General features: G+C 35.0%; 2 pseudogenes; one reads left to right on the top strand and one right to left on the bottom strand.

Annotated features, from left to right (window-relative positions):
- The first annotated feature begins 5787 nt into the window (after nt 1-5787).
- On the top strand, nt 5788-7024 carry LOC133178635 (uncharacterized; annotated as a pseudogene).
- A 4383-nt stretch (nt 7025-11407) lies between these two features.
- LOC133178887 (uncharacterized) lies at nt 11408-12997 on the bottom strand (annotated as a pseudogene).
- Nucleotides 12998-13203: the final 206 nt, after the last annotated feature.

Consider the following 13203-nt stretch of genomic DNA (forward strand, 5'->3'; position numbering starts at 1 on the left):
AGCAGAGGGAATTATTATTTTGATTTTTTTTAATGAATTAGGTTTAGGATGGAAGGGCTGCTTCTTATCATGAAATACTTAAGACCATAATTTAGATTTAAAAAAATACTTGTATGATGTACCCCTACACTTTTTACATGGTGTGTGTGTGTGTGTGTGTGTGTGAGGGTGTGTGTGTGTGTGTGTATTTTAAATTGTCTTATACGCATTTAAAATTCGTTGATGTTTTCATAAAATTCAGGACTACTAGACATATTAAAGATTTATTTACTGTTAACACTTTCTAAATGCATCAAAGAGAAATGACTAACGTTAACTTTAAAAAAACACTACGAACAATCTTTATTTCTCAGTTGGAGTACATCAGACACATCATTTTTAAAGAAACCTCTATACACGACACACTCAAGAGTTTTAATTCCATGGTTTTTTATGCAGTTAGAGTAATTTGCCCTTGGATCTAAAATGAATTAAATTGAAATCTGAAGTTTATAATTCAATTTGTGTTCAATTCAAGCATTCTAAGCATTGGCCAAGTTGAATTGATTGAGCACTTTATTTGCATGCATTTTTCTCATCTAAGTAAGCATCAGTGTTTTCAGTTCAACAACACTTTACTGTGTTAAAATATTTTCCTGGTTATTAATGTCAGTTACCATATATTGAAAATTGGATAAACTCCATCTTTATATCCTTATATGATATAAAGATTTCATTTTGCATTGCTGGCCCTTAATTTTCGGTCTAAACATAATGTTTTTTAAACAGAAACTACAAAAAAAATCTACAATACATATAATTGATTTCTTTATATATAATACTAATTACTCGCTTTCTTAAGTTAAGACTATGCGTACTTTTGTAGTGTTAGAAAATTATAACTTTGATAAATTAGTAAAAATGTCCTCAAAATATGCAACGAAGCTGATTTAAAAACAGGTCCGTGACACATGGCTATTTCCTTAGGTATTTATGGTCATACATGTACCTTGATTCATATATACTGCAGAGTAATAATAGATGAAGCACATAATTCTTAATTACCCTTTGAATTTATTCTACCTACTTCCAATTTGAATACAGAATGCTCGGAAAGACGATGAACCCAGTGGTTTGCCTAGTTTGAAACGTAAGAAATCATCCAGCAGTACTTATATGATTGAATGTTTACAGAAAAAGACCGAATCAGAGAACCTGATAAGTAAAGAAAAATTGAAAGTTGAGGAAATAAGACAAGCATTAGATAAAGAGAGGTTTGTATTAGAGAAAGAAGAGGGGAAAGCGATGACTTGTTCAAGGAACTCATTAACAAGGAAAACAAGTGATTTTTTTTCTTAAAAATCTTTTTTTTCCTTGAATTTATTTTTTTCATGTTGATGTGATAAATTGGAATTAGATATTAAATTTCATATTTGACTATCAATGGTTCTTATCCGGTTTCATGTTAAATCAATGCACAGGAACTACAATGATTGGGGGTGCGGGGTATGAAAGTTTAATCATTTTTTTTCTTTCATCATATTTGAATCTATAAGTTATTGACGCACTCCTCTAATGAAGGGGGTACTATTCTTGTCAGTTGTGATACTTCCATACAGGCACGTATGAAAATTTCTCAAGAAAGCCCCAACCAGACAATACTACCCGACTGGTTGCAGGTAAAGTTTTAAATTCTTCCTGAAGTCTAAAAATGCAAATAACTTAGAATTTTCATCAAAACCCCACTCAACACACTGTCTAACGGACATTTGTCTTTTAAATCCCTATTCCTTTGCTGTAAGGTGAATTCCTTTGAAGGGCCCAAGAGGATGTTGAGTGATAGGCTATGCAGCATCGCGATAAAGGCAATAATATCCGCCATTCGAGGAATCCATGTGACTTAATAGATCATTTGCAAGATTGCTTTCTCTAATAGTTCCTGCATCATGCCGTTTTTCTTCTAATGGTCCTGATAAGTTGTCAAATAGACCATTGAATGCAATTACCGATTGGGATTTCAACCCATGTGACCGTCCGTGCCTTTATTTTAATAAAATTTATGCAGATGTTTAAAAAGCTTAATTTATTTAAAATGTGCGAAAAAAAGACATCAATCAGTCAAACTTGTCCATGAAATATATTAGGACCCTACACTCTAAACAAAGCTTTTCGACATTTTCAAGTTTTATGCATAATTCATAATATAGTAATAAAGTAAAGAGCGTTTCGGCGATTTAAAACGAGTACTTGTTGTAACCGTTCCACCCTCTTCAGGAGTACACCTTAGCACTGCAATCTTGTGGTAATAGGGATTTAATAATCATATCGCCTATGCTTTTGTCCTTGTTGTAAGCTATAATTGGTTCCGATGCAAGTATATCTTTGCATCTTCTGTCTGTTTTCATTTCGTTCCAGTATTTTAAGATGCGCTTTTCTGAATCCTTTTATTCTCGGATTATATTTTGTAACCATAAGTAGTGAATTGTGGAATTTCGATACGCTGTACCTTTTATTTAGGATATCATTTCTATCTGCTCCAATTATGCCTGTGATAATAGGATCTATTTCTGTATCAGAGTAGTCTCTCTTTGAAAAGTGGTTCTTATCAGATACCTCTAGGGAAACAGTAGAACCTATTGCAGACCCGATGATTTGTTTGTAATACATGTATTTTCCATTGAATTAAAAATACTTCTTTTTTGAAATGCACTTTATAAGAAATAGAAGATCTGAGATATCTGGATATTAAGGCAGATCTGATAATTCTCTTTCGTTATTAGTGTAGGTTTCTTCAACAGCAATAATGATTCATCGATGATAATTCATCGAACCCCATGTTAATATACATAATTGTAACATCGTAATTGACCAGTATGATTTGCGATGGTAGGCATAATGCATCGATTTTATTGATTAAATCAGTTGTAGGTCGATTTTTTTTTTTTTAACAATCGGGATTAGTAAGTAATCAAAGTAAGCACCAATTCTATGCTTTGGTGTATCGCATTGTGAAATAATTGCTCCCCTACGTGGTAGCTGTCTGAGGTTGTAATTGCCGTTCAAGAGGACAGTCAAGAAATTATCTTTGATCTTGTCTAGCAAGTATAGGTGTCCGCATATAAGAGACGTTATCAATTGCATAACAATATGTTCCTTTGTCCAATGTTCCTCTAATCCTTTTCTTGTATGATCTTATGAATATATGACAAATCGGGGTTGTCAACTTCAACATAGTGCTTTGATTTAAGTTGACGTAGAGCTTGAGAGCTTGAGTTCTCTGTCCATGACAACTACAGTGTTACCTTTGTCAGCTTTTTTAAAGGCAATATGACCGTTGATTTTTAATGATAACAATGCTGCCCTTTCCTGGCTGATTAATTTATCCTTATTATTTTATTGGCAGAGATGATAATTCTAATAATGTTTTATCTATGTAATTTTCAAGTGCACCACATGTCGGATCGGTTTAATAACTATTAGATGTGTTAAAATGATGAAGGTTATTATTTCCTCCCGATATCAAATCACCCCTCGTATATGAAATCTGCTACAAGGAAAACTATCGTATAATGTTGTTTTTTTTGTTGTTGTTGTTGAGGAGGGGGTGTTTCATTTCAAAGTTGATGTAAAACAATTCCATGCATATGCATTACATATACGTGCATTAATTTCCTTTTTCGGGAAAAAAAAATGAAAACTTTACTGAACAAACCATGAAATCACTTCAATCCCTTTCTTGAGCCCAAATTCATTTTTTTTTTAATTTATAAATACGATTCAATAATGGATTGAAAAAAAAATAATCAAATAAACTTAAGACATTGGTATATTTTATTTTATTTTTTCTTATTTTTATTTATTTATTTTTTTTTTGGGGGGGGGGTGTAATTACACCTGATTGTTCTGTTCTCATAATCAACCCAATAATTAGTCATTTAATAAAATTCATGGAATTCATGTATGCAACACTGACGTAAACAGCTATTTTCCCTCTAATTTATTATCCAAAAATTTTGTTTAAGAACCCATATTTATGCAGTTATATATTATATAAATAGTGCACGTTTTTGAGGGTAACAGTTGAAATTGACACCCCAAGGAAAACCATTGTCAACCGACGCGTCAGCGGAGGTTGACAATGGTTTTCCGAGGGGTGTCAATTTCAACTGTTACCCTCAAAAACGTGCACTATTTATTTTATTATACTGAATGTCTTACTGATTTCGGATGTCATTAAAAAATTCGGAGATCGTCGTTAACTTCACGCTTAGAAAGCTTTCAAACTCCCCGCTTCTATTTTTCTCAATAGGAAAGCTTCGTAAAAGATTTACCAACCTCTTTATTATTTGTTTGCTACTCAAAAAGTCCTTTATCACCTAAAGTTTGCACTCGCAAGGATGTTTCGTCTGTCGTTTGTCTTTTTCAAGTAAGCTACATCGGACGCAAGCTTTTATTGACGTCGTTTATTCGGCTTCTTTCAAACGCACAACCGACGTTTTGAGAATTCTACGGTGAACCGTACGCGCATGATTTGAACGCATGTGATATTTTCGTAATGTTACCCGTTGTCAATTGTGTTGCTAACGCTGAGGGTGATATTACGGATTGTTAAATGTGTCTAAACCAATCAGATTTTAGTATTTAACATGAAAGTATAATAAATATATATATATATATATATATATATATATATATATATATATATATATATATATATATATATATATATATATATATATATATATATATATATATATATATATATATATATATATATATATATAAAGCACTGAAAATGACCAACGACACGAACAATAATAATTGTCAAATTTTTGGGACGCCTGTTCCTTCCTCAGGACAAAGAAAAAAAATTAAGAAGTCATAAAACAAAAGAATCAGAAAAAAAAAAAATCAACTAGCACTACTACTAAACTACCAAACTCTATGTATTTACAATGTTACATGTTTAATAATAATCAGCAGTTAATAACCAGGTTTGTAGTTTGATAATTTAGATGAAAGAAGTTTCTAAGCATTCTTTCATGCTATATTAAACCGTTCTTGCAAAATATATGTCATGACATTCTACAAAAAAGTAAAGGTTATAAACTTCATATCTGCGCCTTTGTACCTTTAAAAAGAATTTTAAAAAAATACTTTTGAAACGTTTCCAAAACTTTGAGAGGTCAAAATTCACCTTATTTATTTATTGACTTTAAAACTGTTACATTGTACATTATTGATAAATGGATTACAATAACATTTTCTGTAACCTTTTGATGCAATGAGGGCGTAAATAACTAAATTTAACTTCATTGTGTATTTTTAAACGGGACGATAAAGGGAAAAAAATGGTCTATATTTATTCATAAGCAAAATACAAATGAGTCTATTAATTCGTCCATTTCTGTTTAGAATATGAGATGGATCAATACATTGTAAGAAACAAGTGTTACTTAATATCCCATGTGTCAGATTTTAAAAGTTTAAAAAGTATCTATATTTCAAGCATGCACAATTCAAATAAGAATCATTACTTTAAAACCTTAGAGGACTTATCGCATACTTTCAAAATCTTTCAAATTAGATCAATTTTAACTTCTTTGTATCAATAATAATTAAATCGGTTCATTTTGGTGCCGATAATTAGCGGATATTTAGCAAATTAGTAGGTTTAATTATACCCCTCCGCTCGATCGATCTCCAGTTAATTAGGTAGGGTGTCACGTGGTACCGTGACGTCATAAAAGCCCTTTAGATCAGCTGATTCTATACAGTAAGAGATCGATACTGTCAAAATTTATTGCAATGGACAACGAATATGCCGATATTGATGATATTCCTGGAAATATTAACATTCAACCCTACATGTTTAAGCCACCTCCACGTCCGAATGTCTAGGAAAGCAGCGAGGAAAGCGATTATGGCGATGAGCATGATCATGGAGATCGCCGACTAAACACTTTTTGGTCAGTATTAAAGTAGCATCGTTAATTTATTTTATAGTTTTCGTGACAATTTTGCATTGTTTAGTTAATCTACAAATATTTTATCTTATTTAACACAACGAAACTAGTTTATATATCGCTTAATTCAACAGTAAATGATCCGATATCTAAGAACTGTTGTAAAATTTGCGCACATGTCTTATCCCTGTTTTTCAATTTAACACATATTCTTTCTTATTTTTAAACATTTAAAACAATATAAAATTAATGTCTCACTTATTTTTGATAAATGTATAAGATCATACCAAATTTGCTAGCGATTTTGCTCCCCTTTAATTGGGGATGGGGGGGTGGGTCAATGATTGGTACAGTGTTAGATGTCATACCAAGTTTTTAATTTCAAGTTTGAATCAAGTTTTTGGAAAAAGTAAGGCTTTTTGCAAATCACTGCAAATTCTAAATTTTATTTTCATTGCTTAGCTGCGAGTGTGGATCCTGTCAGCAAATGGGGACAATAACTGAATGTGTCTGTTGTGTGGAGCTGCCAGCCATAAACAGTTTACGGGAGTTAAGTGACCTATAATGCATCACTCATCATCAGACATTCATAGACAATTGTTTAAATGTCAGAGTCCTTGAAGTTAGCCTTCACGACTACATTCAGAGAGAAGGGCCCCTATATGACAACGAACCAATTCATGGGTAAGAAAATAAGAAACTTTATATTCAATCTTTAATCAAGATAGTATTGAAAACATTATCATGAATAATAAATTGATGAAATATTTACAGCAACATTAATTAAAATCATAACAATAACAAATGATGAATACTTCATATCAATAACTTATCAATAACAGTAAACAAAAACAGGAACAAATAAAATTTAACATATATACATCTAAACAAATTATAATAGAGCATTTTTTTTCAGAGTTTATCGACATATCGCCTATCGACGATTTGTGCTATGGATATGACACAGACTTGGAAAAGGCAATCGAAACGTTCTTCCGGCATGTGTGGTTTCCAGGATAAGACACACGTTCCCATCTGAGACCTACGTTGGATTTCAGTACCCTCGCCCCGATTCCTAACGCTGTCGAGCAAATCTGGTACAGCGGGTGGTGACCAACTCTTGCTTGTTAACTGCAGTGTACGCTGATGTTAGGGATGGTGGCTGATATCCAAGGATGGCCTTTCCATCTGCTGTGGCTGCAGGGTATGATGGAAGTTGCAACCGTCGTTCCACAAGGTTCAGCCGCAAGAAGTCCACATAGTCTATGAAAAGTGACAAGAAAATGACTATATTTTCAGTATGCAAATCATTCAAAACATGTTTATTTTATAATCTTATATGTTTATATTTTAAAATGATTTTCAAGTTTCTGTTTTAACTTTCAAGTATAATGCCTCTAGGAACAAATAAAATTAAATTTTGTACATAGAGTTATGTGTTTACATTGTTTTGAAAGCTTAAAATTTATGTCCTTACTTTAGTTTACAATGTGTCTTACCATAAGTAATGTGAGTCTTCTACATCTACATCTATAGGTTACGAAAACACGGTCTTTTAGACCTTTGAGTTTTGGTGAGCGGCGCTGGCGGTAAAAATTAGTGATTAAAAACAGAATAAAAGAGATCAAAGTATGTGAACCAGCTTGTTTTCAACTCCTCAGATTAGACCAATCCGACTACCGTAGCGGCCCTGGGATCCAATGATTCCAATCGGCATAGCTCCCATCTTCGCTGGGGTCTACTTACAAGCTGGACAATAGCTGTTTAGAAGTGGAGTGTGGTGAGCCCCTGCTTGAAGGATACCAAGTCAGGAGCCTCAGCAATGGATGCTGGTAGTCTGTTCCATTCTGGAATTGTCCTAGGGAAAAAGCTGTATTTCATGGTGTCTGTCCTAGTCTGATGCTGATTTATCGTCAGGGTATGTGCTGATCTAGTAGCTCCAGTTGTAAATGAGATGCAATTGTCTGATGGTATATCTACTAGGTTGTTGATTATCTTATATAGCATGGTAAGCTGAATTTTGCGTCTTCTGGATGATAGAGATTCCCATTCTAAAGTGTCTAACATATCTGTTACGCTGCTGGTATTGCGATAACGCCTGGTGATAAATCTGGCTGCTCTTCGTTGTACCATTTCAATTTTCCTTATCTGTTTCTTGTTGTGGGGATTCCAGATCGACGCACAATATTCAAGATTTGGTTTTACTAATGTGAAGTAGGCTGCTGATTTAGTGTCCTGGCTCTTGATGTTCAAGTTTCTGCACAGGAAGCCTAGCATGCTGTTGGCTTTCTTCACTACCCTGTCGATGTGATTATTCCAATTTAAGTCTTCTGTGAAGTCAACGCCTAAGTATTTGGTTGTATCTGCTGTTTCTAGTAGTTGTCCTTTAATTTAAGATGGTAGTTGTGTGTGATGGGGGATCTAACTCTTGTGACTCTAAGGATGTTGCATTTATCAGGATGGAATGACATACCCCAGGTTTCTTCCCACTTTGCTAGTTCAATAAGGTCTTTTTGAAGGAGTTCGGTGTCTTTCTTTGTGTTTATTTGTCTGTATACAACTGCATCGTCAGCAAATAACCTCGTTCTTGATGTAACACACTCCGGCAGATCATTAATGAAAAGCAGAAAAAGTAACGGCCCGAGGACAGTGCCCTGGGGCACGCCGCTTATTACACTCCCCTTCTCCGATGTTGCGCCCTCTACTATAACATGCTGTGATCTTTCATTAAGAAAGGCTTTAATCCAATGGTAAGTTGTTCCCCTAATTCCATAGAAATCTGGTTTGGTGAGTAGCCTTTGGTGCGGAACTTTATCAAAAGCTTTTGAGAAATCTTATATAATCAGGTCTTGTTGCCCTCCTTTGTCTAGAGATGATGCTAGTTCATGAGTAAGTGTGAGTAGCTGTGTTTCACAACTTCTGCGTGCTCTAAACCATGCTGGCAATCGGTGAATATGCTGTAAGTGTCCAGATGAGTAAGGATGTTCGTAGTTATAATATGCTCTTGAAGTTTACAGCATAGACACGTTAGAGATACAGGGCGATAATTACTGGCTTTGAATCTGTCTCCTTTTTTGAATATCGCAGTCACATTTGCATTTTTCCAGTCTGTAGGTATATTGCCAAGATCGAGTGTTTTCTGAAAAATAGATGTCAAGTATGGAGCGATGTTATCAGACAAGTCTTTTAAGATTCTGGCCGTGATCGAGTCTAGCCCGCAAGCTTTATTTGGGTTAATTTTCCTGAGGAGTTTGAGGACACCGGTTTCATTGACATGTATATCAGACATTGATGGAAAGGGATTCCCAGGTTGTTTTGGGATATTCTGTGTATCCTCATGTGTAAAAACTGATTCATATTGTCTATTTAGGATGTTCGCTTTATCTTTTGGATCGTCGTGCATTTTGCCATCTTCTTTAAGGGGTGCTATATCACTGTTGTCTTTTCTCAGGCTCTTAATATAATTCCAAAAACTTTTTTGTTTCCCCGGGTTCTGCTCGCTGTCGGGATCTCCCACCTCAATCAGGTTGTTTACATAATCCCAGTATGCCTTTCTCTGAGTTTTCTGCGCTACTGCTCTGGCTTCTTTATACCTCTCTTTATCTTTCTTTTCATGGGTAGATCTTGCTCTATCGAATAGCTTATTTCTCTTTCTTATTGCTGATTTTACTTCTTTATTTATCCATTTTTTATTGTCTTAATTGTTCTTTATTGTCTTCTGTGGTATATGTTCTTTCATAAGCGATTGGAGTTTGTCTTTAAATAGTGTCCAGATTTCTTCGATGTTGTTATTGTCGTTAGTCTTCTGTTGGAACTCATCATAGTATAATGATAAATCTTCTCTAAATGATGTATAGTTTGCATTCTTGTATTTCCACACTTTACGTGATGTCACTTTCTTTTTCATTGGTCTTAAACTTGATTCAATGAATACTGCTTCGTGGTCTGAGATGCCGGGAATAACTTTTACTTGGTTCACTAGAGTCTCGTTGTTGGTTAAGAATAAGTCCAGGATATTTGAATGGTGTACGGATATTCTTGTAGGCTCATGAACTAGTTGATCTAGAAAGAAGTTTTTGCTGATGGTATGAATTTGGTCGCTGATTGTTTTATTTGCTGAATTCGGATGTACGCTTTCAGTCTGCCAGTTTATTCCAGGTAAGTTGAAATCACCTCCTATCCATACATGTGATCCCTGGGTTGGTATTCTTGAGAGATAGGCTTGTAGAGTATTTAAATACTCGGGGTCATTGTTATTCGGTGGTCTATAAAAAGATCCCACATATAGGTCTTTAGCACCTGTGATTTTGAGTTTAACCCAAATAAAATTCACAGTTTTGATCGCACTTTAACTCTTCTGGTTGTTCACTATCGTATTTATCAGAAATTAAGATAAACACGCCGCCTCCTTCTCCTTTATCTCTATCTTTTCTGTAACTTTTAAAGTTTGACGGAAACACTTCTGACGATTTGATTGACGAACTTAGCCAGGATTCGTTTCCTATGACAATGTCAGCCTGTGTCGATTCAATGATGTTATATAGCTGAGCGGGTTTTCCAGATGACTTGATAGATTGACAGTTAATAACAAGCACTCTGAGTGGTAGATCACTACGTTTAGTATCTCTGGTCTTTGATGGCGAAGATGTCGCTGTTGGATGGTTAAAGCTTAATTCTGAATCAAGAGCAGAGTTGTCAATAAACGAGAAAGTGTTTGATGTCTCGAATTTGGAATTATTAAATAAACAACTGGAGAAATTTGGAAGACCGCAAGTACAGCATTCCCAAGTGATATTTGACAGTGCATTATACACTTGATCTGGCATGGCCATACAGACTTGATGGTACCATTGATCACATCTATCGCAACATACACCTGGTGTGTTCAATCTTACTGCTGTATGACAAATAGCACATGGGAATTTTGGTGGTCGTGGTCCCGGGTTCGGTTCTGGCGCATACGATTCTGCCAGTAGTAGGCTGCATAAATAAATGAGTGTTTGTTTGTCTCTACAAACTGGACCTTGTTGTTTGTTACGGGATATTGCAAGTGTAGATATAAATTGTGTGCACTTTGATGAACACAATCGCAAGATGTTTTGTAACTTAGGTTCATTGTTATCATTTTGTGTTTTTCCTTCATTCCTTCATTTTTCCTTCATAGTTGGATATTTGGCATTTAATCAATAGAAAAAGTGTCAATAAAGTTACCGTGAAGTTAATCTGCATCCTCTTGGAGATCTTTCACAAAAACACACTCTATTTCCATCGCCAAATCACAAAATGAAAGTAGCTTCTTCACTTCCGGTGAGAGGCTCACCACGGAAGTTAATGAGGGAATAATGATCTTTTTGAAAGATCGTGGATCAGATGGTTATTAGCAACAGAAATATGAACAGACTTGGTCAATTTTACCAAGAATACCAGAGATAAGTGAAACAATTTTAGGAAATGTTTGAAAATTACCTGGCCAACATTGCAGGGTAGAAAAAATGTGTCGTCTTGTGTGCAAAGCTGTTCACAACACTGTGAAACACCTCCAGGCCATATGTCTGGTGCAGGGGAGATAACTTTCCAATGTCATTCATTAGGAATTTGCTTTTGACCACTTCCATGAAAAGCTTGTGGGCTCTGGAACCTGTAAAATTTCAAAGATTAAATGTTAACCAGTAGCCATGTAGTTATTATTATAATATTTCAATAACCATTTTTGGCTGGCCATGAGATTTGAACCTTAAACCACCTTAGTTCAGTATATTACATGCATTAAAATTATTTTTGTGATCATTCAAAAAGTACATTCAACATTACCTTCTCTAAGCCATTGTCTGTCCTCATTCAACATACCATGATGACAGCTGTCATGTTTGTCAGTGACATGTTCCACCAAAGATGACCATTTCTGTTCCTTCATCTCCCCATCATCCCCACTGGAGGCTGCCACCCAGTAACAGTGGTTGACTGAACTCTTCACCCAGAGTCGAATGTCCTCACAGTCTCGCTTCTTGGCAGCCGATTCCAGTTTCCTTGAAACACCTGTATAATAAATACTTAATTAATAAACTACTTCAGAAATAAACTATTTCAGAGATATTTCATATAAGCTATAATGATATATATTGCTAATGCAAATATTCACAACTCAACCTGTTAAATAAATATCATGAATACTTTGCAGATATAACATCCTTTTTTTTTTATCTCAGAACTTATTTTATTACATTGACACAATTTTAGATAAAATACCTTTAGCTAAGTGTCAGACATCAAAGTAGTGTTTCTTGTCTGCATGCTCAGTCCTCATGTACTTTTTTACCATCCCATGCCTGTCTGTTACAAGGGCCTGAACATTGATGCCTGCCTCTTCCACTCTTCTTAGTCCCCTCTTCAAGCCTTCTAACTCCATATGAGTTGAACCAGCAACCTCGTTACTCTGTAAATTATATATTAAAAAAAATACATTAAGATAGTTACTGTGCATGAATAAAGAATGTTTACACAGAACTACTGTATTTACAAATTTTCATTCATTTCATTCACCTTAATTCAGATTAAGATTTTTATGAACTTTTTAATGGCTCTCAAGTTATAATTCATTATTAACAAGTTATATATATAGTGAAATTACACAATCTAAATCTTTACTTACACCAAAAATATTTCTCTATCTATTCATAATAATTTGTTAGGAACAATCTACCGTAAATACCACAATGACGTGTATGTACCTGAAGTAATTGGAAGTCCAACACTTTTCCATTCTCTAAGTTCATTAGGGTGTAGGATCCGAACTTGGCTGAGTAACCTGGAGAATCACATCTCGCATCACCACCTAGAGTCAGAATCCTATCCCAATACATGTCCAACAGCTCAGCTTGATGGAAAACCCATGTGAATCGCACTGCTGGCACTACATATGCTGACTGGATCCTGTTGAATGTTGATGAGGAAATGGCTAGCACTTTCAGGTGTTGGAGAAACCTAAAACATTTTGATGCATTGAGGCCACTGAACACAATTGATCCGGCTAGGAGTAGGTTGGACCAAGGCATCCCATGATGACTTCTTTGGCTTTCCCACTGAGAAGAATGTCCATCTGAGCACACAGAAAGAGTCCCAATCATTGTTCCCCTAGTAAACTGGACAGATGTCTCACACAGCTTACCACAGTCTGCACAGTGCTGCAACAGCTTGGCCAGAGATGTCTCGGAAACCAAGAAGTGCCGTTCCTCTTCAGGTGGGGCATTGATCCTCAACG

The sequence above is a fragment of the Saccostrea echinata genome, unplaced genomic scaffold (genome assembly GCF_033153115.1).
Source record: "Saccostrea echinata isolate AGI-Se365-2 ecotype Australia unplaced genomic scaffold, CSIRO_AGI_Sech_v1 ptg000003l, whole genome shotgun sequence".
In the NCBI taxonomy this organism is placed as follows: Eukaryota; Metazoa; Mollusca; class Bivalvia; order Ostreida; family Ostreidae; genus Saccostrea; species Saccostrea echinata.